At 44.9% G+C, this 27,356-nt stretch overlaps 1 protein-coding gene across 1 annotated transcript in view; it reads left to right on the forward strand.

Annotated features, from left to right (window-relative positions):
- Zbtb38 (zinc finger and BTB domain containing 38) overlaps positions 1–27,356 on the forward strand; it is a 74,007-nt gene that overhangs the window by 28,584 nt on the left and 18,067 nt on the right. The window contains exon 4 of the mRNA XM_026385077.2: positions 5,248–5,352. The gene's annotated coding sequence lies outside the window, so the exon portion shown is untranslated. The remainder of the gene's footprint in view (positions 1–5,247; positions 5,353–27,356) is intronic.

The following is a 27,356-nucleotide window of genomic DNA, read 5'->3' on the forward strand; positions in this document are numbered from 1 at the left end:
AGGCTGAGGCAGGAGGACTTCGAGTTCAAAGCCAACCTTAGCAATTTAGCAAGGCCCTGAGCAATTTAGTGAGACCCTGTCTCAAAATTAAAAAATAGAACAGTCGAGGGATGTGGCTAAGTGGTTGAGTACCGCTGGGTTTGATCTCTGGTACCAAAACAAAACAATTTGTTAGTTCAAGGCACAATTCCAAATAAGGCCCATACAGTGCAACTGATATTCTCTCAAATTCCATTTGATCTACAGGTTTCCCTCTCTTCCTTTTATTCTTACTATTGCTATTTTAAAAGAAAAAATAAATGTTGAGAAAACGCTCTGACCTTAGAGTTTCCCCCAACCAGAAATTAAATGAATGCATCCCTTAGTGCAGTTTCAGTCTTAGAGATTACCTGTAAACTGGTAGCTACACCTGGAGGCTTGATCAGATTGAGGCTTCTTCCTTTTTTTAGTAGTTGACATTTCATAGAACTTACATAAAAATCCTAATTTTTTGCTTCCTTGGAATATGTTGCCAATCTGGCATTCCCACCTGCAATGATTAGCCCAAGGCTGGACAGTGAGCACCCCCACTCCCCATTTCCCACTGCTAGTTAGGTAGGATGGGAATTCTGTAGGCCCCAGTTCACACCACTTAGGTTATCTGCCAGGCTCCCACAGGCAGCCACATTAGTTGACACCCCAGTTCTAAACAATGCTTCTTCAGAGTCTGTGGTGGATGTCAACAGGACCTCACACACAAGAGGCCTTTCAGGAATGTGGCGGAGATGAGAGAAAATGATATGGAAGAGACTTCCTTAAAATGCTTAAAAGGAAAGGGATAAGCAGCCACAGGAGGGGAGTCCTGATAGAATTTGGTGAGAGCCCCGATGGGGAAAAGAAAACCATCAATTAACAGAGCTGTAGGCACAGGAGGTAGGAGTTATGAATTCCTAATCTGGGCGGGAAACAAAGAAAGCAAGTGGGTTTAAGAGACAACGCTTTGGTCTTTTTATATGATATTATGAGGATCCTAAAGCCCCATAGAAAGAGGAGGTGGCCATCAATGTAGAATTGTCCAGTAGTGTTAGTCAGAAAGCAAAAGCAGGCAGTACCAGGAAAACAGAAATTGCATGGGCAGTAAATGACATGAGGTAGAAAACAAGGGCAGCTTCTTAAAAAAAGGCCTCTGGAAAAGGCTCAGGAGCCACGCTGCGGAGATGGTGGAGATTTAAGAGAGGAGATGCTTGAAAGTGCTCTTGGAATTTTTTTTTTCTTCGTAAAGGTATTGAAATGAAATTATATAGAAAATATATCACATTTAGTTATCTTAAAAATAACAAATCTTTACAGAAAAGAATATAATTATGACAAGGTAGGATGTTCCTGGAAATTTCCAGATTATTCCCCATACTCAGAAGAATGATTAAGAGAAACTCTGCGCCACTGGTTATGAGGAAGGATGGAAAATTTTGAAGGCCTGGCAGATTATGTAAGTTTTAGGCTTCGGTGTTTAACACTATTGCCGTGATAGTTCAGTTATTAATAACAATTTGGGGAAATCTAGTCACTTCTGGAAAAACATTTGGCTCCAATGAGAAAGAAATGCCACTGTTTGTGAATTTCCAAGTGTTTGTAAGGAGCTATTCACTTGCTAAGCCTCTTAGGAAAGCCGGAGCCGATTTCACCAGTAACAAGCTGTTGACAGCATCTGATCAAGGTACCACCTGGAACAGTTAGCGAAGCAAGAAAGTGGACTGTGGAGTCAGACCTGTGCTTAAATCCCCTATGTCACTCATCATGTGACCCTAGCAGATTACCCATGGAAAATTTCTAGAGTATAAAGGTTGTTTCACACACACAGTGGCTGATTCTCACTGCTTGGATGGGAGGAATTTAGAACTCTGACTACTTGGATTGGGGGGGGGGGGTATAGCTCAGTGGTAAAGCCTATGTGCAAGGTCCTGGGTTCAATCCCCAGCAACAAACAAATACAAAACAACTCTGAATATTAACTTTCAATATTAGCAACAGCCACAACAGCTTGCAACTAGCACTTGCTACGTTTCAGATACTGTTGTAAATGCTTCACGAGTATTATCTCATTTAATTCTCAGCTTCTATAATATGCACAAATAATAAAAGTAGCCCCATTTTACAGATAAGGAAGCTGAGGTCCAGAGAGGTGAAGTAACTTGCCTAAAGTGGTCTTGTAAGCAACAAGACTGGGATTTATACCCAGGCAGACAAAACGTGGAAGCCAAATAGCCTTGTTCTCCCACCTCCCACCTTCCCGTTGCAGAGAAGCCCAGAGCGTGATAGGGCATCCTGGCATTTCCCAGCCCCTCTTCTAATCTGTGAGCCTCAGTTCTCTTGGAGGTCTTTGAATAATTTCAGTTTCCAAAGGCCTTAACGAAAACATGTAAACATGCAATTAGACTATGAGTTTTTTAGGTTGGAATCCACCATTACCAACAGGTTAGCTCAGGTTTCAGGAAAGCTCTGATTGGCAGTTATATGTACAAAAACAATGCATTTTTTTTAAGTGGGAAGATGAATCATTACTTAATAAATGCTGTTTAGTGGAGTAGGATCTTTCTGAACACGTGACCTGTGGAGAGAGTATAAAGGGTGTTTGGTATTGAAGAGGCTGGGAACTGCTGGGGTACATGTGTATGCATGTTACCCAACCTGTCAGCCTTCAAAACTCTGCCTTTATTTTTAAATGACATGATTCTTTAATTTGACACGGAGTCAATATATTTTTCCTGTATCACTTAAAATGCTTTACTGGCTTTGAGTTAATATCAGAATCTACTTAAATCATCAAAATGATCACATTATTAAAACTCGGCTGGGAACGGGGATGCAGAGATGCAAGCCAGTATTCCTAGTTAAAAAGCAGCTGCAGGCCATGCAAAGAACAGACTCTTCTTAATCCAAGTTGTAGCCTGGGAGTGAATCTTTTCTGAAGAAATAAGACTTAGTACCATCAGAACACAAGGAACACGAAGGATTTTTTTTTTTTTTTTAAACAAGTAAACACCTGCACACACGCAAGCGCGCACGTTAGCCTGTTAGCTCCACAAGGCAGTTTGCCGCAGGCCCTCAGTAAACACTCAAATGCGCAGCCCTTGGAAGGAGGATTCCAGCAGGCAGCCAGTGCCCTTTATTTAAGGAAGCAGACTGGGTCTTTGGTGTGAAGTACTTTTTATACCACGTTGGGGAAATCAATCTAGGCCTCCCCTGACAGGCCTGGGAAAACACAGGTGACACCCTGTTCCTGAGAATTTGACGCAATTAAAACTGCACAGTACTTTTTCTGAGTCTTGCGTCTGTTAAGTGTGCAGAGTTTGGATCCCGTGCCCAGGACCCTCCTGCAGACCCAGGCCTCGCTCTGACGATGACGAGGCTGTGTGGCCCTAAAGCCCTAACTGCGCTGCCCTTCTGGCGAGTTCCGAATCCCGTCCTCCTCGAGGAAGCTGAGGCCGCTGCCCTCGGTGGCTGGCGCCCGCGGCCTTGAGGGCCCCCCCACCCGCCGCTCCTGGAGCCCCGCAGGAGGGTGCAGGGTCCGGCCGCGCCCTCCCGAGGCCTCATCCCGCGCGTGGCGGTCCCCCGGCTCCGGCGCGCCAGGCTGAGGGTCGGGCCGACCTCTCCGGGCTGCTCTGTCCTCTGCCCCACGCCGGGGGCGGGCCGGGCCGGCGGAGCCGAGCCGCCGGCGTCCATTTTCTGGGCGGTGCTGTGCGGCGCCGCGGCCGGACTCGCGGGTCCGGAAACGCCATGGACCCCCGGGGGAAGCGCGCCGGCGGCCGAGGAGCCGAGCCCCGTAAGTGCCCTTGGCAGGGTGTTGTGCCGGGCCGGGTGGGCGAGGCGCGGCCTGCGGGCCCCGGGCTCGGCCGGCCGGACAGCTCCTCCTCCAGAGAGAGCCTTCAACCCGGCCGGGAGCCTCCTGCAGGGCTGTGAGCTCCGTGGACGCCGGGAAGCTGCGCAGCCGCGGGGGGCGGGCGAGCGAGCGCCCGCAGGTGCAGGGTCCCGCGCCCGGAGCCCCGGAGGGTGGCCTTCAGCCCGAGTCGGGCCGTGGCGTCGCATCTCGTGGCCCAGCTGCGCGGCGGGCCAGAGGGCAGCCGGAGGGAGAAATGCGCACCGGGGACACAGTGGGCTCAGGTCCAGCGGGCTCGGGCGCTGCGCTGACTGTCGCACCTCCCCTCCCCGGGATCGGAACGGGACCCCAGTCCTGGCCCTCCGGGAACGTGATTTCCAGTGCAACGCCGAGCCCCTGCAATTGAACGGGACGTGCAAAGGCAGGGCCCTGACCCCAGGGGTTTGCAATCTCAGCCTCCTGCTCCTGCAGCAGTTAGGTGGGCTCTGTCGCTACACCACCGCCGCCTGCTCTTAGACACTTATTTGCAGAGTATCCAGTAAATCACCTGAGATTTTAGTTTGTTCGCGAATCTGCTTTAAAACTTCTGCTTTGCTGTAGGTAAGTGCCTAATACATTCTGGACTTCGGCCCTAAATGAACGTACACTCCAAGGATCCATTATAGATGGCATGTGTTATGGTGCCTTTTGTATATTTTAAAGGTTAAACACTTCTTCTAATTGTGAAGCTGAACTATCCATGGTTGAAAAGAATGGGGGCGGGGGTTGTCGTGGTTTCAAAGAAACTTCTGGTGAGGTGCAGTGATTTTCCCAGAGAGTGAGAACCCATTAGAAGATCGTGGAATCCGTTTAGTGGGTTGCTACTGGGGGAAAAAATGAGGTGTGGGGGGGGGATTGTTTAGAATATGTAGTGCAATAGAAAAGAATAGAATAGAAAATAGTGCGCATTGCACATTGTAAGGGTAATCATTGTTTGTGAAACTTTTGGTTTTCAGTTTATATAATGTAATTAAAAAATTTCAAAAAGCTGGTCATTGTCAGAACAGCCGTTGAAATCCTGACTTACTGGTTAATAGTCCAGGCTTTGCAATCATTTGAACCTGGGGTTGAGTCCCAACTCTCAAATCAGCTGTGTGAATTTGAACTGATTCCATGATCTGGCTGGAGTCTGCATGTTTACGTCTGTAAAATGGGTGCATGCTCTGTATAGCTGAGAAGTGTTATGAAACTGGAGGCCTCACGTGGCAATCATTTGTGCAGTCCTTGACTTACAATTGGTGTTCAATATATGCTAATTGCAATTCCTGTTGTCCACGAAGCATCAAATCCTGGCAGCAACTCATGGGACACTGCACTTTTTTCTTTTCTTTTCTTTTCTTTTTTTTTTTTAGATCTTGATGTGGAGGAGATGGAGGACTCAGTACCAACGATTTCCAAGTGATTTCTTCCAAAGCACGGAAAGCTAACTCTATTAAGGCTGGTCCGTTCTAACTGAGGTAACGAAGCTTATATCTCTCCTTAGTCTACTTGAAATAGAAAATGGTTGTTCTCGAGGAACTGGAGAACTCCTAAGGGTTGTATGATTTATGACAGCTATATCCCAAGTTTGGGGATTACAAAGTGTCCGTGACTCTCAAACAGCAGTTATTAAGGAGACGTGACTTGTGAGGCCTCTGTGATGAAGGGGAATGAGGGAACGGGGCTTTAGGATAACCGGTTTCTCATTCCAGTTCTGCCATGGGAGCTTTTATACATCTTTTCATAGATAGTGGCTTCTCTGACCTAGGGGGACCCAGAGACATCACTGAGGCCTGGGAAGTTGAAGTGACTCTTGAGGGTTAGTTACCCAGTAGACTGGGGTCAAAGCAAGACTGGAATGTGGATCCCTGATGCTCAGTCCTACAACCAGCTTCCTGGCCTGCTGCAGGTGAGCATGGTGCCAGGCATCCAGTATACAAGCGTGAAGAACCCTCCCCGAGACACTTGGGGTTCTTGTAACCAGGAACTGGCAGCCCTGCCTTGGAGGCGTGTACAAAGCTCCAGATGGTGACAGTAACAACTTCCATTTGTCAAGCACTTGTGTGTGTATGTGTGCCAGGCAGTGTACTGAGGACATTCAGAGTGGTATTTTTATTCCCTCCTTACAATACCCCTGGGAGGTAAAACAGAACAGGTGTTAAAGGGCAGAACTGTGAAAACACAGGTCATGGAGGGCTTTGCATCTCATGCTTCATTTATGGAGTTTATTCTATATGCAAAGTGCTATGTGAGGAACACAAAGTTCAAAGCAAAGTGTCTGCCCTCCAGGAGCTTGCAACCCACATTCCACCCAAACTCCAGAGAGGCGGAATCAGAGGGGCACTGCCTGCCCGGCTGGCTCTCCTTTACCCAGCTCCCAGCAGTCTTGAGTGGCATCTGTCACCGGAACAGACCAGAGTAATGGACATATCCAAGTTCTTGCCTCTCAATTCAGTTTTCATTTTTTCCCCGCACCTTAACATATATTTCCATCCACTAAATTTATGCTGTTTATAAACAATAGTAAGGCCTTTTCTGAGTTCCTTTATTTTTCACTCAACAAATTATTTCTTGAGCTCCTACAAGGCCCTTGGGTTTGCAAACCGATTTATTATGTTTTTACAATTGTTGTGTCCAGTTTCTTAGCAGGGAATTATTCAACTCTTAGCAATTTTCTATTGTTACTATGGTGGACTAGTAGCTGTAAGGACGCTGGAGATTGACTCTCGTAGGAGAGCTATTTTTTTATTTACTTATTTTTATGTGATGCTGAGAATTGAACCCAGTGCCTCACACGTGCTCGGCAGGCCCTCTACCACTGAGCTACTGCCCCAGCCCCTAGGAGAGCTATTTTTAAAATCTTTAGAAAGGAATTTGTCACTTTTCTTTTATAAAAATTTTTATTTTTCCACAACTGTTTCCTGCTCATGGGGGCCTTTTTATTTGTATTATTTATTCATAGACAGAGGAAAAGGCAATTAGGCAAGGGGGCTTTCTTTGGTTCAAAATGCTCTCCTCTTTTAGCTTCATAAGTGAGAGGACTAGAGGTGGTCAAAAGTAAAGAAATTGAAGAAATATCTTTGTTTGATTTATAAGAAAGTAAGTTAGAAATCTGTGCAAGAATTGTGTTCGGCAATAGCAATCAGATTGCAAGGCTTGAATGCTACTTGTAATAACTTTAGTCCCAAATAAAAACAAATGAGATGTTGAATGTGAAATGCTTTGTAAACTTTAGGAGTTCTGTAAGTGTTATATAGCAAATATTTGGGTGCCTCCTGTAAGTATGACGCTGTGCTAACAGGGATGGATAGCTCAGCGGTGAAACAACCTAGAATCTTTCCCATCAGACCCTTATGCAGCTGAAAACAAAATATACAGAAATGCTATATGATGAATGTTAAAAGAAGATATTCTGGTAACTTGAGGAGACATTTGACATAGGAGGAATGGAGGAAGATGGGGAAAGCATGGAGCATATTCAGGGAAAAATGTCAAGTGCAGCTAGCTGAATTAGAACTGGTCTGTACAGGCATCCAGTAGGAAAGAAAGCTGGAGAACATTTGGTGCCGAACAATAATGGCCTCAGATGCCAACTAGGAAATTTGAATGTATTAACCCCTGCTTTGCATTAGGAGCAAGTGCTTATATGTGGTTTGGGGGACATTGGGAGGAGAAGCAGGGAAAGACTGTTGCAGTCAACAAAGGGAAAGCGGGGGAGAAGGAAGGCCCAGAGTGGAGGATCATCCGTTGAGGATGAGGGTAGTGAAATGGAATGGAGCAGAGGAAAATGGAAGAACTGACAGAATCAGATGGTCAGGAGAGAAGGAGCAGCTCGTGCTAATCCTGAGCTTCCCAGAGCCGCAGTGCCATGGAGGAAGCCTGGGAGGAGGCAAGATGCTGTATTTCAGAGGCGCTGAGTCAGAAGTGGTGAAGCATGCTGTGCTCCCAGGCTGATGCAGCTTTGGGCTCCACAGGAAGGTCAGGGCTACTTTTGGAGTCATTAGTATATAAGAAAAGGTCAAGAGGTGGAAGAGAGATTTTCCAGCAGAGACTGTATATAGAGAAAAAGGTTGAGGACAGAGCCTTTTAAGCAAAGAAAGGACCTAGGGAGGAAGAGAGAATTCTGGCGGGAGAGCAAAGAAGAACCCCAGAGGAACATGATTCCAAAAGCCCATGGATGGGGTTTCCCAATGGAAAGAGCCAGCATGTCGGGTCCAGAGGAGGAGAGGTGGGCTCGGGAGCACCATCAGAAGGACAGGTGATAGATGTAAATTTGTTAGTCTTTCCCTTTGTACGGTAGTGTGAGGTACAGAGCGAATTTAAGTGATTTCATTTTGTACTAGTTTATAGCTTGCACAAATTAAGAGTCTCTGTTAAATTTGACTCTAACATGTCCACAAACATACTTCTGATTACTAAAATTCACTGTTCAACATGGTGTGATAGTGGTCAGACACTGCATTCCACTGTCAGCAAACAGACCAAAGAATCCCTCTTAATAGAATGAGTGCATTAAAAGCTACATTTCTGTTGATGCGAAAAGTTTCTAAAAGTAATTTAATTGCATTGATTCCTACCCTATGGCTGTGGTATGACGCGAGTCTTTGTGTTCTCATGTGTGTGTGAGCTTAGTACAATGGAATGAGGAGGCTGGGGTCAGATAAATCCAGTTTCACAACCTAACTGGGCCATTTTCCAGGCCGTGAGTGTAGAACAGTTCCTCTAAGCCTAACTTTTTCCATCCATAGCTCACATAGGTTTATTTTGAAGAGGGAGTGATAAGACAGTTTGTTAAAAACTAAACTATAATGGGCATTTAATAAATGTTGATTCTCTTCCCTCACAACCCTGTGTAGATATGAGAATCTATAGGAGGAGGGTGCATTTACATGCACAGCTTGATCTGTACCAGTTTGATCTGTACCGATTCATTTGAATGCACAAATTTTGTCATGGAAAGTGCGAGCATACCTCCCATTAAGGCTATTCTATCCTGTGTCAGTTCAGGTGAGCAGCAATTTAGTATGGATAAAGATGCACCTGGGGAATTTATCACAATGTAGATTCCCAGGCCCTGATTCTGATTTAGTGGATTGGGATCGGGGCCTGGAAATCTGCATTTTGAATGAGTATTGCCCTGACTGCTGATGAAGACGAACAAATAGCACTTTGTTAAAGTGCAGAGCAGAAGGGAGGGTCAACCTGAGACTTGGCATGCTGATTTCAAATTCTGTTTCCATTAGATGTCTGTGCTCAAAAGCTTTCAATTTGTATCATTCGTGTGTGTGGATTTTACTTGTAATCATATATCATCTATTGGATTCCAGATAGTCAATGACTGGTGGTGTTATTGTACCTTCCCATAGCTGTCTTTAGCATAACCACAGCAGGGCAGGGTGACATAGCCCTCAAACCAGTTTCTTATGCTGTGGAGTGAGTGATGACACCTGTCCCTGTGCCCGGAGTTTGCAAAACCAGTATAACTTTAGTTGTTAGCAACAGTATATTCACTGTCATGCAGTTGAAATACATTGATACATTTATCTGTCTGACTCTCTGTCTTCTGATGGATAAACATGCTGTTATATTATTTCTCTCATCCTCTGTATCTTAGAGTCATAGAATTTTTAGGCTAAAGTTCAAGTTTTTCATCTATCCCAACCTCATTAGATGAAAAATAATTTATCCTTTTTTTTTTCTGCCCCATGCTAGCTCTCTGCTTGTTCACAACAAAGAATGCAGACATATATATGTGTTTGGTGTGTAAGCTGTGTATGGAGAATATAAAACATTTGGTTTGTGCATCTTGAATTATGTTTTATGTTATCCGCATATGCTTTCCAAATCTAATGGCACAATGGAAGTATGTCTATTAAAATTATATTGAGGGACTGGAGTTGTGGCTCAGTGTTGGAGAACTTACCTTGCACATGTGAGGTGCTGGGTTCGATCCTCAGCACCACATAAAAATAAATAAACAAAATAAAGGTGTTGTGTCCATCTACAACTAAAAAAAAAAAAAAAAACTATATTGCAGGGTTGGGGTTGTGGCTCAGAGGTAGAACAATCGCCTAGCATGGGTGAGGCACTTATTTGATCTTCAGCACCACATAAAAATAAGATATTGTGTCTACCTATAACTAAAAAATAAATAAATAAAACCCAAACTAAATTGAGTCATTTCTGCATGTCAGCATCTCACTGATGGTTCACTTCTTTTGGAGGAGAGTGCTGATGGCCTAGAAACTTTCCTAGAAATGGGGTTTCCCTGTTTATGCACACAGTCCCTGAAGAAGAGAGTGGATTGGGCATTTCTGATGTGCATCACCTCAGCCACCTTATTAGAACTCAGGCCACCTTGTCACAAGGGAATGCTCAACAGTGCAGCTGCCATGGTTGCAGAGTTGAGTTTCATGGCCTGTTCTGTGCGACTCCAGAGGCCAGCCTCTTCTGTCTAGGCCCCAGGCTGGCCCCTGGCTATATAGTGAGGGTATGAAATAACTATGTTCCTGATTTTAGGCCAGAGATTTAGAGACCCTCATCCCTGTTATTATCTTAACCTCAGAATTCTTGACAAGAAAGTGGAGCAGAGATAAGTACAATAAGTTGAATTTGTTCAAAAATATTTGCTACATATCAAACCAGATATCAAATCAGGGTCCCCCTTCGTGAGGCTTCCCTCTCTTACTAACCTGTTCTTATTTACTATCAATGTGCTGTTACAAGCTTTTCTTTTAGATTAAAAACACCAATGGATTTCTGCACTGATAACATCAATCATTTGGTGTCTTGGATAATTGTCATGATTGCTGTGCTGGGCTAAATATTCCCGGAGTCACTGTGCCAGTTGAAAGTTTAAAACAGCTCCTAGGGCACTCGTCCAGAGGTGCTCAGTAAATACTTGTTGGTTACGCACTGAGGTCTGATGGTCTCTACAGAGCATTGGAAAAGAGCTCAGAGCCCCCATAGAGGTGGGTTTATGGAGAGATTAAAAGCCTGGGGCTCTTTCCTAGCAAGCAATCCAATGTGCAACATTGAGAAAGAGAGTGATGATTTTGCTGGTTTGGTTTCCTCACCTGTAACCAGAGAAGATTCAGCTGAATAGTGACTTAGTTTTCTTCCTGCTCTAAGGTGCAGTAATTCCATTTCCTCTCCAGAAGAAAAGCAGAGGTACTGGAATAAGCATATGGAAACGGGGACAGTGGTTCTGCCTGAGACCTTCCAGAGGTCCCAATTTCATGACTCTCTCCAACTGTCCTCATAGATATATAAATAATAGCTAGGCAGAGCCGTAGCCTACCCTATATACATGTCCGCTTGGAGGAAATGAAGATTTTTATAGAAAGATTGGGACTGGCTGGGAGTCAATCAAAAGATGACACGGGGAAGGGGGAAATACACTTATTTTTTAAATTTTTTTAGTACTAGGGACTGAACCTAGGGCCTTGCATGTGCTATATAAGTGCTGTATCACTGAGTTACACCCCCAGCCATTTTAAAAAAGAATAGGTTTGTTGTTGTTTTTTTGTTTTAGTTTTTTGGTTTTTTTTTTTTTTTTTTTTTTTTGAGAGAGGGTCTTGCTGAGTTACTGAGACTGACCTTGAACTTATGATCCCACTGTCTGTCTCCTGAGTAACTGGGATTACAGGAGTGTGCCAACATGCCTGGCACAGTGTTCAAATTTTATGGCTAAAAAGAACCTCAGAAATAAACAAGCCCAACCTCTTCACATTCCAGATAAGGAAACAGAAGTCCAGTGAAGTCATAGGACTTGCTTAAGTTCACACAATTGATGAAAGTGTCCCATGCCCACTCTGCCATGCAGGCAGGAGATGGCAACCAGCAGCAAAATCTGACAGGATTGGCGCTATTTTGTGGAGAAAGCTGTCTGTAATATCTGCTGGGCTTCCATTAGGGCAACAACAGGACACAGAATTTCTAGCTAAAGCTCTTAGATTCTTGCCAGTAAAGGTTGTTTTTTGTTTTTTTTTTTAAAATGTTGTTCTAAATTGGGAGAGGCAGAGAAGTCTGTTTTCCATATTTTAAGGCATTTTTCCATGGACTGGGGATGTAGCTCAGTGGTAGAGCAGTTGACCAGCATGAGCACGGCCCTGAGTTTGATCCCCAGCAGTGCCAAAAAAAAATAAAAATAACATAAAAAAATTCTTATGTTATGAAAATTACCATGCGGTACTACAATAACTTCATTTGGAGAGAAACTAAACATTTTCACAAGGATTGTGAAGAGGAGGACCCAGCACACACACCTTGCCACTTTGCTGGCCATAACTCAAGCAGAGCGTGCATCCTAGGGTGCATTTCCATGAGCGATGCAGTGGCCATTTTAAACCATGGAAGGGCATCCTGGGATTATCCTAGCAGCCCAGGAAGGCAGGCTTTGTGCAAGGTGAGACTGACTTTGTTCAGCTGTCACTTCCTGCTTTGTGAGTTAGATACTGTTTCTGGGCCCTGTTTTTTTGTTTTGTTTTGTTTTTTTTTTTTTAAAGAGAGAGTGAGAGAGGAGAGAGAGAGAGAGAATTTTTAATATTTATTTTTTAGTTCTCGGCGGACACATCTTTGTTGGTATGTGGTGCTGAGGATCGAACCCGGGCCGCACGCATGCGAGGCGAGCGCGCTACCGCTTGAGCCACATCCCCAGCCCCCTGTTTTTTTTGTTTTGTTTTGTTTTTTTGTTGTTGTTTTTTTTCCTGTCCATGCATTAGAACAAGTTGTGTTTGTAGAGTTGATTGCAGTTAGATGATAAGCCCACCAGTTCAGCAAAACCAGAGCTGAATTCATTATCTTGTCAGGCAAGGCAGGCCTGTATCAGAATCGGTCTCCCCAAACGTATATATATTTTTGTGTGAGTGAGAAGATATCTGGTTAGTTCTCATAGAATGGCAATTGGCTCCTAGATACACGTGAAGATTTTCTTTTTTTAAAGAGCAGGTGCGGTGTTCTGGTCTGTTCCTGCGTAAATGCGTTGGTTCTGGTGTGAACTCAGCGAGCAGGGTGGCTGGGCTGTGTCTGTGGTGCTTTTTGGTGGAAGGGGTTTTAATGTCACCATCACACCCATCCCTGAGCACCCTTGCTGAGCCACCCCTCCTGTGGTATGTTTAGCCCTTTTGTTAGATCAGTGTGAATTCCACCTTTACTTTAATGGGAGGGGGACAGGAGGACTACCTTGAGAAAGCAGAGTCACCAAGATAGACTATAAAAGTGACTATGTGGCACAGAATGAAGCCCTCAATGGGGTTTACTGGGACATTAAGCAACCTAGCAGACTCCAGTGCTGTGGTGCTCATTAGGGTGTAAAACTCAAAAACCCTGACCTTTAAAAATTTTCCTGTCAAGGTCTAGCAATCCTGGAGTGTCACTAGCCTCGCCACACTCTAAGTTGACTTTCTGCACAGAGCACCGTCAACGACCTGGGACAGACATTTTTTCCTAAATGGAAATATGCTGCTTATTGAATTTCTTACCCTGTTTGTTGTGCATTTAACTTCTCAATATTTGTTTTTATTTTTGGCATTTTCAAGAAACCAATTAAAAGCCTTTTTTGTCACATCTGAATGATCTATTTTTAAGACTCTCTGTGTATAATGAGTTGCTGATGATTTTTTTTTAAGAAATAATTGTTGAGGTCCTTTTTTTTCCCTTTTATGAAATTCAAATAGGAATCTCACCTTCAATCATAACAACCACCTTACTTTAAAAATGACCTGTTTTCCCCATGAGGTTCCCTTGCTCCCCATGAGGAAGATAAAAGTTCTGGCGATTAGTCATTGTGGTATTCAACAAACAAATTACTTTGGAGGCCTGATTCATGTTAGTGGTCGAAAAGAACGGCTCTGGGCATGTCGATCATGGTGGGTGCGCAAGGTAAGTGCCCATCTTCCCAGCAGGTCCCTGGAAGCCCTATGCGTCCGGTGGAAGGTTCCTTACTGGGTGGCCATTTTCTGTGTGCTGGGTCCCCGTGGGGAGCTCCTCCCCCTGCAGCCCGTGAGCATTTGTTCTCTAAAATGAAAGCAGAAACAGAAACTCGCTGTCCCACGGCACAGCCTGCTCTTCAATTTTTTTTTTTGTTTTTTTTTTAGATGAGTATATTTAAAGCATAATATTTCTAAACAGCATATTGTGGGTTTTTATCTTGCAGTGGGTTTTGGGGTTTGTTTTAGGTGTTTTACTTTTTTTTTTTTTTTTTAATGCAGACAACTTCTGTATTGTCATCATTCATCCTGCACCCAGATGAGTCCACTCTAGCTCAGGTGGGCAGGGGAGCTCTGTGCATAACTGCCTCCTGCCGGAAGTCTGTATTCTGTTTTAACTCAATTATTTCCTGGTGAACTTGTGCAAAAGCTACCTGGAACTTAGTTTTTTAATATTCTTCTTCTGCCCTGCAGCTGTTTGCCCCAGTCCACCTCTTCTATCTAAACCATCGTGCATCCATTTGTAATACTGGCTGGTTTTTGTAGCCTTTTCATGATAGGAAAGCCTTACTGCCACTCCCTGGACCTCAGTCCTGTCCATGGGCTTTCTTGGCACCTTTGCCCATCAGCTGCCACTCCTGAACCCTAGGAGGCAGTAGCTTTCACCTCTGAGGGCTGAGCTGCCATGCCAGGTCTCTCTCCAGAGATGGCAGTATTACCAGTGGTGGCTTCAGACTAGAAATATGGAGGAGGAATTGTGAGAAATGAGACTGCATTCCCCGTGCACTCAGGGAAGGTGTGGACACAGATTTAAATAAACATCCCAGGGCCCTGGCCTATACAAACAGTCTGTTGGTATTTTGTGTCTGAAGCCAGGAAGGAAGCAACTGCTAATGTGAGGCTGTTGATGGTAGACGGGAGGCAAGGGCAGAGCTTAGGAAAGGCACCAGCAGCCTTCCTGCAGGGAGTCCCTGCACCACCAAAGTTAAGACTGACCGGTAGACGGGGGCTCCGCTCTGTGTCCATCTGAGGTCTCTAGAGCAGAAAGTGTACTTCCTGGGGTTGACCACCATTAGTCCCCAGGGCAGTTCTGAGAATTTCTTGAGGGTGCTTGTGTCTTGGTGGCTATGCATTATTTTGTTGACCTGGTTGTTTTGAAGCCCCAATAGCCAGGTAGTCCAGGTTCCATTCCTCTGATCTTTGTTGGGTCCTCACGTTTGCATGACACTGTGGTGGAGCATGATGTCCTCTCAGAACATTCCAACCCAATAAGGAGCTACTGAATAAAGCAGTACATAGCTCCGCAATGATTGCTTCCCCATTATACAACACCTGCTAATGATGAATACGGGGCTCATTTTTAAAGGGGGGGGCTGGGTGATGGTTTCATGAATTGCCAACTAGGAGCTGACTATCACCTTCTTGAAGGATGACTGGAGCAAAGGGAAGAATTCGCTTTCTGCACTGTACCCCCTAGGAGTCATGTCTTGAGAAATTTTCCCTATGAGAATGAACAAACTGAAGAGACCCTGAGGGAAAAGTATGTTACCCAAATGTATTCCATGAGAAGGCTTCTCACCACCTGTCCCTCATTGATTTGGAGCACTTGAGTAGTTTTGAGAGCTTGAATCATTAACTTTAAAAAATGAATCACTGAACAGAGATTGAAACTTATAGGCAGAACAAACTCTAAAAGTGATTTATGATTGCCTTTTATGGATTAGAGTCTAAAACTCATATATATACAGGTGCAAGAAGGTAATATGAGTGTTAAATATGTGCTAAGGTATAAGGAGATAGAAAATGGCTAGATTGTGGAAATCTGGGGGACATTCAAATTTTCTAAGAGACCAAGGGAACCTAACAAGACTGCATGCAGCTTGGGCCACTTCACCATCTGACTGTCCCACCAGGCAGGAGTCCACGGTGGCGACCTGCACAGTCTTCTACAGAACATCGGTCTGGAGGCTCTCCAAGCAAGCCCAAGACCAAACCCAAGCCCAAGGAAAAGTAATGGCAGTAGAACCTTCTCCATGTCATAGCACATAAACCAACTACTTCAGATACAAACTACTTCTATCTGACATGGGCAGAGTGATTATGTCAATCAGGTCAGCCCCTGAACATAGCTTATGTGTCTGAGGACTTCTGGAGAGGCATCAGACACAGTAGCCTCCATTGGGCTGTTCAGTGCTTGGTGCACTGGTCCCAGGACGAAACAGGAAGAACCCATCAAAAGAATCTCCGCCTTTTCTGAGCATGTCACTCCTGAGGCAGAAGAATGGAACCCAGCCTGCTGAGGCTAACCTGGATGGCATCAGGAGATGGGTGACAGCAGAGGATAGCAGGCATGTCCTGATGGAGCTGCTCTGTGGTATTAACCTACCCCGTCTAAGGATGTGTGAATTGTCCTATCTCTGCCCATTGACACTTACTTGACCTTCTGCACACCTAGGAATCTACAGTGCTTTCCCTTTATCCTAACTATCTTTTAACCACTTCTACTGCACTCTTGGGACTAAGTTATTAAAAAAAAAAAAAAAAAAAAAAAAGTCTGTGTGGCTCCTAGCCCAGGGCCTAGCATGTAGAAAGTGCTCAGTAATTGTTAGCTTTTGCTAACAAAGACATCTCCATTGCCACTGTTATCATTTCACCAGAGGCAAGGAAACTTGGCTCTCTTAAACTGGGTTTAAGTCACTTGGTTAGCTGGACCTCAAAATCTCTACCTGATATAGGTGAAGATGGACCACACACAGAGATCCTTTCTAGAATCTGTCCAATTCACCCACTTTTATTATAGGAGTTGGGCTTCTCTTGGAACTCTGGCAGTAAACAAAGATAAGGTTCTGCTTTACAGGTGAGGTTGTGAAGTTTATGCCATGTGGAGTGGCCAGAAAGGGGGCCAGGATGTAGAGTCATTCTAGGAGTCTGTTCCAGGACTAGGTGACCAGCAAAAAGCCATCAGCCTGCAGTGTGGTCCTTGGACTGGAGGCAGGGCTTAACTTGGGAGCCCAACATAAGTGCTGAGCCGCTGTCCTGGAAGCTGTACCTGAGATCCCCTTACACACATCAGTGTATGTAGAATGCTGCTGTAGGCACCGTGGAGAAGCACAGACCGGCCTCTGCAGACTTTGGCCTAAATGAAAGTGCCAGCTTGCCCGCTAGAAGGTGTTTGGGGACTGGTTTAAGGGATGTTTGGCTGGGAGTTGCGTCTTTGAATTGTGCCATAGAAATAAATGTAAGATAGGGTGACTTTGACCACAAGTACGAATCTGATTCTGAAGACTGTTGCGACAGGATTTCCAAGAAGGGAAATTCCTATCTAAAGGGACAGAAAACCTTTGTGTGTCAGGGCACTGTCGCACACATAGTTATAATGTAGGAATTTAGTGGTGGAACAGGTATTGGTGTGAAAATGTGGGTGATTCACTCTCAGTGCAGATGTATGGCACCCCAGTAGGTGATGAAGTATAGTGAAACTTCTTCAGTATTAGTGACCAACAGTAGTGCCTGCTTCTCAGGAATTTTTTTTTTCCTTCTTGGTATAGAGATTGAAATCAGGGCTGTTTTACCACTGTGCTAACCCCAGCCCCCAGGCCTGTTTTTTTTTTTTTAAAGACAGAGACAGGGTCCTGCTACGTTGCCCAGGCTGGCATTGAACTTGCAATCCTCTTGCCTCAGCCTCCTGAGTCACTGGAATTACAGGTGTGTACCAACACGCCTGGCCAGCCTAAGAAAACATTTTGAAGGACAGAAATAATCCATTCTGCCAAGGTGACTTCTTGTCTGGACTGAACAGTACTGGTTCAAGGGGGAAAGGGCTGCGATGTCTTAGGAAATTCTGGATTTATTTCAAATTAATCCAGTTTAGAAAATGAACTAAAAGTCCTTTCCGCCATTCAAAGTTCTTGCCCACATCTTATAGATAACAGTCTGTCTAGTTTTTTGTTAATTGATGATTTTTTTTCCATTTCACATTCCACTTTCAGGTGGTCATTTCCCTGGACTCTTAGTGGCCTGGGGCCCCTTGGACAGAGCAAGGCTTGGGAGGAAGTACAGCATGTGTCTGGGCAATCCCTGAAGTGATTCTGTCTTCCTCTTTTCCTTCTCCTTTTCTTGCCCCTGTCAGAGAATTTAGCTTGGAGTTCTGGATCCACACCCCCCTCTCCATTCATCCAATGAGTTATTGCCGTGATACCTGTAGTGGGATGGTTGGCGGATGCCAAAAGATATGTCCTAGAACTTAGAACTCTTGAATATGACCTTATTTGGGGAAAAAAAGATAGGTCTTTGCTGATGTAATTAAGAATCTTGAGATGAGATCATCCTGGATTAGCAGGCAAACCCTAAATCCAATGACAAGCATCCTTAGGACAGACACAGAGGAGAGACCCATACAGAGGAGGTAGCCATGTGAAGACAAAGGCAGAGATTGGAGTGACACTGCTACAAGCCAAGGAAAGATGAACCATCAGAAGCTGGAAGAAGCAAGAAAGGATCCCCCCATTCCCACCTTCAGAGAAAGCACAGCCCTGCTGACACCTTGAATTGGGACTTCTGGCCTCTGGTGTGATGACACAATAAATTACTGTTGTTTTAAGTCACCACGTTTGTGGTAATTTGTTACAGCACTCACAGGAAAAGAGCACCATGTCCAAGCCTTGCCTCGATCCACAAGCACCTGAAAGCTTATGAAGACTCAGATTCTGGGGCCTTACCCCTGTGTGCTGATTCAGGCAGTCTAGAGAGGCATCAAGAAATGAAAGTCATAATAATTCCATGATGCTGGTATGTCCACCCCATCCCTCGAAGCTCCATCTTTGACCCCATTTCTTTGCATGTCGTTCACTTTCCCTGGGCAAGACCCACGCTCAAGTGTGCAACCGCCGCCTCTGGTCAGTGCACTGTACAGCTTCCTTTCAGCCCTATACTCCACTCGGGGAGCACAGACTTCTTTACCCTCCTCCCAAACCAGCTCTTTGATCTGGGTTCCCTCCCTGTTCATGGTACATCTTGGCCACAGAACTGGCAAGTCAGCTGCCCGTCGTCCCTCAGTCCCCTTCAGTTTCTAGTTAACTAGAATGGCTTTCAAATCATCATCTTCCCTCCCTACCTGTCGTCTTGCCTTCCTAAAAGAACCTTCACAGACATCCTTCTCACCAAACTGTTCCCAGAATGACCTGTCTGCAACTTTGTTGCAAGATTTTTTTTGTCTCACGAAGATTTTTCAGGTCTTTCAAGCATGTTATAGTTGTCCATGTTATGCATCAGAGTCACCTGGAGGTTTAAAAAAATCTCTATACCCAGATCCCACATAAGAGCAAGTAAATCAGCAGCTTGAGCTGGGGCCTTCAGCACCAGTGCCTTCTCAAGTTCCCATAGGTGATTCCAGATGCGGCGAGGGGCTGAGCACAGTGGGGCCCGGGGTAGAGTCCAGTTGCCTGAGGTTGAAACTTCCTGATCAAGGCCCTGCTGATCTCCCTCCTCATCTCCAGGCAGCTCCTGCACCCACCCTGAGTAGCAGCTATCCCCCACCCTTGGCCTTCCTTGGGTGTTCCATTCCCTTTCAGACTTCCTTTACTTAGAGTTGACCTCTGCCTAGAACAGATGCCCTTTCCCTCCTGGATTCCAAGGACATGCTCCCTTTCCCCAAATTTTCTTACCCCAATTGGGTTTTAGGCTGCCCCCTCCACAGCCCTAGAGGCTCCCAGTGTAGCACTACGATCTTCCTAGAGGAGTGGTCTGCACGGCTGCCTCCTCCATTGGACTGGGGGCTCCAGAAGGTGGTGGAAATGGGAAGGAAGGAGTTGGCTTCTCTGATTCTGCCAACAATGCAATCTGGCTTTAATGAACATATTGAAAATGTATTACTGGTGGTCACATGTGATCCCATTATCCCATTAATTGAACAGTTACTGGCTGAGGTCTCTGTGGTCATTGCTTGGTTTATCACAGTAAACCTCTTGGCCGTTATTCCCATTTTACAGGATAAATTAAACAAAATGCTCTGTGATCAGATAATGCAAGGCGACAGGAACACCAGGCAGAATGCATAAGCCATCATTTGGTCAGCAGTATGGTAATAAAACATGTGCTGACCGGAAAAATCTGCTTTATTATAAATACAGGTAGTTCTTTCAGTGGCCAATACACATTTCACTCAGAATTTGGCATAAAACAAGCACAGACATTAAATATGCCAGTCAACAGATGAGACGGTAGTTTATATTTATTAACCTTGAGATGACACAAACATAGTCTTTCTTTTAAGAATGTTAATGAAGGGCTGGGGTTGTGGCTCAGTTGTAGAGTGCTCACCTAGCATGCTTGAGGTGTTGAGTTCGATCCTCAGTACCACATAAATGCAAAATAAAGATATTATGTCCACTTAAAACTAAAATAAATAAATAAATATTTACTTAAGAATGTTAATGATTGATTAGAAGCCCAAAGTCACAAGATCAGGATAACAAAACTCAGCTTTGCCAGTTGCTGGCTATATGGTCCTGGGACTTCAGCTTAATTTTTCTGAGACTCAATGTCTCGTCTTTGGAATGGAAATATAATCTCATAGCCCTTAAGTGTGTCGTGAGAAGGAGAGTAAGAAGGAGAGTGAGGTGGTGCTGCGAGTAAAGGTAATTTGTCAGGGGTACAGAACTAAACAAGAATAAGGCCCTGTGCTCTTGTCTTTGTTCTGTGTCTGGGTCCAGAAAGTTAGCCTTTGGGAGGAGCCAGGATGGGAAGGTGGTGTTCTGCTGGGTAAGCGGATGTGGGCCTGAAACAAAGGCAGGCTGTCTGAATTCCATGGCAGGGTGGGGCACAGGGATGCTGGGACGTGAGCCCGAGAAAAACAAATGGGCCCAGCTACTTAGGAGGAAGAGGGAAGGGAACAGAATGGTTAGAAAAGTTAATCTAACTGTGTTTATTGAAACAACTGAGCAGAGACAGTGTAACTGTTTGGGTTTTGTATTGAGTCACCTGCAAATGCTCAGAGACCAGAGGCTATGGATCAGCACCAGGAAGCTTGGCTTCTTGTTTTTTGCTCTTAGGTTGTTCCCAGCAGCTCTGAAGCTTTCTGGTCTGACCTCAAAGTCACTTACCTGTGGTCTCAGAGTCTCCACTCTAAATGTATCTAAACATATTGGTGTGTTACCACGGCCAGAGCTGCACCTCCCGGTCATGTTCTGACACGGTTCCTTGCGTTCAGTCTTCTTTAAGGAAGACGCCAAGACTTTATCTCTCTTATTCTAACATATTAAAGAGTATTTCCTAAGTAGGCATCAGTACAGAAGTACTGATCTTGAAGCATGATTCAACTGGGTGAGAAGGACACATTCAGCTACAGTCCTGCCATTTGGTCACTCACACCACTGTCCTAATCTGGAGCAGGGATCAGTGCTTGGGTCCCCCCCAGGAGACCTTTGTACCAATGCATCCCCAGTAAACAGCCCCTGTAGGCTGCACAGCTCCTGGAAGTCCTGGCTCTTAAGCAATCAGTAGATGTATTTTATGATAGAACTGACATTCTGAAATATTTCAGCAGGTGGGGAAAGAATGGACCCAAGGAACACAGTTAAATTTAATGAGAATAAATAAGTGGACTTTTGAGTTTCGCTTAAAAAATTCAGTCCTGGAAGTTTGGAAGCCAAAAACGGGAGGCAGAAAACAAGGAAGGGAGTGAGAAGACCATGCTCTCCACCCCTGCAAAAAGTTTGTATATTAAAAATAAAATGAATAATGGAGCACCTACTATCCACTGTGCATTTACCAAATGCTCATCTGCCCTCATTTAATCCTCCCAACGATTAGCTTCCTTTTATAGAGGAGACTGAGGCTTAGTGAGGTCAGGTGCTTCTCAAGGTCACATTCGGTAAGTGGGGGCGCAGCATCTGCCATTGGGGGAGCATGGTTGGTAAGGCTCAGAGAAGTCTGGACGCCTGTTTGGGTTACCTCATGTGATCTTCAGCTTCTCTGTAAAATTTGCAGGGGAATAGCTGAAGGAGTTAGAGCCCAGGAAAAGGACATGGTGAACCCTCCAAGGGCTGTGGATAGCAGAGGGCCCTCAATCACTCCTTGGTAAAGACCTGAAAGGAGGACAGTCCCACTCGGGGGGGGGGGGGGGGGGAGTGGTCCCATCCCTGATCTTAACAGTCTCTGAAATCCACATGTGGCATATTCTGAATGATTTGCTTGTTCACTCCGCCATAGCCCAAGCACTCTTTGCTGCTTGTTATCTAAAACGCCCCAAGGTTGGTCCATATTAAAGCAGCGCTTGCTCATCTACTCCACTGTTTTGGGAACAGTTTGGGTAGTGAATTTGCCGGCTCCTAAGGACCCAAGAACTGTGTGTGAGTGTGTGTGTGTGTATTCAGCACCATCTTGTGGACACAGAACTGGGAATGGGCTGAGGTCACCAACTGTGAAAGAGCTCTAAAACGCACCCTGAAAAAGCTGCCACCAGGGCAGGGATTGTGCTTATTTTTTAATTTTTTTTTAATTTTTAAAAACTTATTTTTTAGTTGTAGTTGGAAACAATATATTTTTATTTTTATGTGGTGCTGAGGATCGAACCCAGGGCCTCGCACGTGCTAGGGAGCGCTCTACTGCTGAGCCACAATCCCAGCCCCAGGGATCATGTTTTTAAGAGAGATTGCCTACTCTCCAAGCCAGGGAAGCTGACATTAATGGCTGTAACCCTATTATTAAGCCCAAGATGCCTAGAAGAGCAAAAGGGACAGTTGGCAACTCCGGGAAGAGCCAGGACTTCCAGGAGCTGTGCAGCCTACAGGGGCTGTTTACTAGGGATGCATTGGTACAAAGGCCTCCTGGGGGGGACCCAAGTCCCTTCCATCTTGCCCTCCCCCTGCATCCCACGGCCCCCTCTCAAGCCTCACCTCTCCATCCTCAGACCTCCCTCTGCCCTGCCTTCTCTCCTTGCTGGTACTGATGTCCCTCAGCGTCACTCACCTTGTTGTGCATAAAGGTCTCCTCCCCGCCAGATGAGGATGGAAAGGAATGAGGTGTGAAGAGCACTACTCCCAGCCCAAGTTCCTAAGCATTCTGATGGAAACTGGCTGCCTTGGTGTTTCTGTGTGTAAAGAAACCAGATAAAACTCCAACCTAGGTCTCAGGGCAGTCTGACTCTGTCCCTTCGCCCAGGTGGGAAGGGCCAACATGGGGCCTTCTCTCTGCAAGGGGGAGAGGCTCCTCTCTGGCTGCTCAAATCCCATCCTCAGGATAGTCTTCTCAGTAGGAACACAGGCGTGATATCCTCAGTGGGCACGCAGGGCTCTCTGGAGCGGAAGAGTCACTAATTTTGTATCATTAATACATAGCTATTGACTATATTTATCATAATATTACATTGCGATGCATGTACCTATTCTTTGAAAGTGTTCTAAGTATATCACTGTACTGAAAAATATTCACATATTCTCCCAAGGCCTTAAAATAGGAATTCTTACTGTATTACTTATAGTCTCCTATTTTCTAAATGTTTGTTCTTCCTCTTACCTTTCCTACTTTAATATATATATATATATAAGTTGTAAATGGACACAATGCCTTTATTTTATTGATTTTTATTTTTGTGTGGTGCTGTGGATCAAACCCAGTGCCTCACACGTGCAAGGTAAGCAAGCACTCCACCACTGAGCTATAACCCCAGACCTCCTGAGTACTTTTTTCCCTTCTTTTGGGGCCAGTCTGACCTGAGTCCCCAGGTCCTGATTATACAGCCCATCATAGTTCATCGTGCCTGGACTTCCTGGAGACTCTCAGAGCCTGGGGCTCTGCAGGCCCCTCATCATTTCAGCTTCAGGGAAGGACCCACTTACAGACCAACCCTACTTCTCGTACCCCTTCAACCATCAAGCGTTAGACTGGTTGCTAGTATCACCGTAAGATGAGCTAGAGGAAGGAGTTGTAGGTATTGCTCTGTGTTATCTTCTAGAATGTTCATGCAAATTGATCAGGTTGAAAAAGGGCAATAGACTGAAATTCTATTTTTTATGTATTATCTCACTCAATCCTCATTAAGATTGAGGTTGCACTGTCGTATCTGCTTTATAGATTTTGAAAAATAACAGGTCTAGAATGTTAATGAACTTGTCCAAGTTCTTACAGCTAGTACATTAGCAGAACTGGAATTTGAGCCCAGGCACTGTAAGCAAAAGCCTTGCTTTACTCTTAGAGAATAAAGGTTACCAGCTGCATAGGGAGAGAAAAGGTGGCCTGGGAGAGCAGGGGAAAGGAAAGCTTGAACCTGTTGACCACACCTGAGCGTTGCCTATCATGTTAATCAAGGACTTCGGTGGAAGTTTGAATCAGGGTCTAGAATAAACCGTATGAATATGCTGCACCCAAAACTGAACACAAAGGTTGTTTTTTTTTTTTTTTCTTACTGAACAAAAAAAAACTCATGAATTCATGGAGACTTAAAGAATTCTGAAATCAAAAAAAACCAAAACCATAAAAATTCTCCCTAAAATAAATTGTAACCAAATGGATATGTTCTTAGGTTCCTACTTTTAGAGTAAGAGTTAGGATGACCCAAGACTTTGCATGCCAAAGATCCCTTTGCGTGCAGAGAGAGGAGCAGGTGTGGTGGTGTGGTCTAAACAGACTAGAGAAGTGACAGCAGAGTGCAGGGGAAGGGAAAAGAATGTCACCACCCACAACAGGCACATGGACCAGTAAACAGGTGACACCCCCGCTTTGTTTATACTTGTCAATTTATAGCCACATTCGAGTGACCTTCTGACTTAAGAGGAAAAACACACATAACGGAAATTTATTGATGATCTAAGTTAATATTTTAAATGGATTATTTTGGCCCCCTTCTTACCAGGCTTTTTACCCAAACAGCTAATAAGGAGTCACCTTTAAAGATTTTTATTTAAATTGTTCATGTCTCTTTCACAGGCTTAGGACAAATGCCAACAGTGTCCCTAATGAAAGAAAACCCTTTAGATGATATTTGTGAGTAGGTGCCATGTGTGCTATGGGTCAGTCTTGGGTGGAAGAATGGTCAGCTTGTGAGCGCCTCAGGGCTATCAAGCAACATGAAGGGTTTTGGGGGACTCTGAGCACACATGAGAGGTAACCTTTATCCCCACCATTGGCAATTTTACATTCCCTGATTTGGGGAGCCAAGACTTAGCTAGTACTTGCTCCTACTGATGTTTGTGACTAATAATAATCATGTACTGGTCATAATAGTAATAGTACAGCTAATGCTTATGGAGCTTGATTTTATACCATCTACCGCTGAGCGCTGTGTAAGTCTTATCATTCATCCTCATGTACGCTAGTAGCTTCTGTTACTACATTTGGCAGATGAGGTGCAAAGAGTTTAAGAAACTTGCCCTGATCACAATGTAGTCAGGGCCACTGACACTGAGATCTGGGCTCTTGCCGCCTTTCCAGACTGGACACTGTCTGCCTTCTCCTAAGTTCTCCTTAGCTTCAGCCCTGTTTTAGGCAAGGACTAGTACAGTGTTTGGGGTCTCTTCCTTCTCCTGGTTGATAGCTTTAATCTTATTCCCTTTCTGTGCCCCTTCCAACGGCCACCCTGTTACCATTAACATATGACACTTGATAAATCGTAGGGCGAGGCCTTCAGTAAACATTATCTTGAAACAAAAAGTAGACAAAAATTAAATTATATATTACATTATATTGAAGTTTATTAAGAAAATGAATTAAAACGAAAATGTTGTGGAAAATACTGAACTGCCCTTAATGTACCTGGCGGTGCATGTGGCATTTAGGAACATTTTGGGGAAATGGTCCCCTTCTGGCAGGGGTTGTAGGTCAGAGATGGAAACATTAAGTTCTTTGTGCTGTCTTGGGGCTCCTGAACTTGAAAGAGAGTGGTTTTGGGGTCATCCTGCATCCCAGCACCGCTCCTCACTAGCTAAACCATCTTGACCAAGCTCCACAGCCTCTCTGCATCTGCTTTATCATCTGAAAATAAGATTGCTGTGAGGCCTACATGGGCCCACTGGATGTGGTGTGCCCAGCAGTGCCAGGTACATGGACGTCCCCATTAAGTGCCAGGGTACAGCGCATAGCTGACATGTCTACATGATCTTCCTCCTGCCAAAGAATAAGTTGACATGGACTTTGACACATTTGTGGAGGGATGTGGATGTCATTTAAAGTAACTTTTGGAAGAGCTTCCCAGAGGGCTCCAACACAGCAGGAGACAGAGTAACCCATTTCTTTTCTTTTTTTAAACATTTATTTTTTAGTTATAGGTTGACACAATACCTTTATTTTTTATTTATTTTTTTAAATTTTTTAACCGTGGTACTGAGGATCGAACCACTGCCTCACACATGCTAGTTAAGAGCTCTACCTCTGAGCCCCAACCTCAGCCCCAATGTACTGAGTACAGTGTACTCAGAAGTCACAGGCAGCTAGCACACTGCACAGCTCAGGAACTGTCAGCAGGACGCAGAGAGTAAAACACACAGCAGAATGCAAAAAGCACCCCCGCCCAGACCCATCTCCCAAAACGGATTCAGTGTCTGCTGTCACCCTGTTTCAAATCCTTCCTGAGAACCACTGGGGAAATGCCCATTACCACACTCTTTCCCTCTTGCTCTGGGTTGCCTGAGAGGAGAAGGGAGCTTATGTGTGTTTTTGGAGTGGGTGTTTTACTGGGGCAGGGGGATACTTAAGCGCCCATAGTTCTGTGACCCAGAAGCAAATCCCAGGCCCAGCACCATCTCCAGATCTGCCTCTCAGGAGAGGAGGCCGGGCGAGGGAGGCAACGCAGCCGGAAGGAATTTAGAAGTGGTTGCAGGGAGTGGGAAGCCATGGGAGTGCCAGAAGGGAGGATGTCACATGGACACAAAGTCCTTCCCAAGCCATCAAGGCCTGACCCTGCACCAGTGTGCTGCCAACTTTTCATTTTTACTATTTGAGAAGGTAAATTTTTAAAAAATTGGTTGACAATTCAGTCTAAGACCCAATCCCTGGATTTTGAGCACAGTGTATCAGGAGAATGTGAAGAACTGTTCCTTGCCTCATTTGATCCCAAGCAGTGACAGTGAGTGACATTCCTGTGTTTTGAAGCTGTGTCAATGCTGTCACTCGTTTGGGCAGTAAGATCCTTTGCAGCTCAGCTCTGAGCCACGAGAGCTTGTTGATTTGTGATTTGCGTGGTGTTCTCGGTGTTCTTGTTTTCTGCTTTTCCATGCCAGGATGGCTTTCTTGATTGATAGCTTGGTTGAGAATTAGCAGGGCAGTTCACATTGACCTAACGCTGGGTCCTAAAAGCTTGCCAACACGCCAGGTGTGGTGCTCCTATAAAGCTCATCGGTAGTGGGGTGCTTTTTGGTTCTGCATTCATCTTGGGAGTGTTTATGAGCACCTCTTACGTAGCGTCGCAGAGCTGATTGCTAGGGAAACTGTGGGAAGCACTCTCAGCCCTCACAGAAGTTTTACTCTGTGGTAAGGCACATGTTTGTCAAGTGACTTTTAACAGCAGTTACAATAAATACTGGAAAAGAAAGTGCAGTGGGAGTACATAGCCAAGGACCTAA

This window comes from Urocitellus parryii, chromosome 2, assembly GCF_045843805.1.
Source record: "Urocitellus parryii isolate mUroPar1 chromosome 2, mUroPar1.hap1, whole genome shotgun sequence".
Lineage (NCBI taxonomy): Eukaryota > Metazoa > Chordata > Mammalia > Rodentia > Sciuridae > Urocitellus > Urocitellus parryii.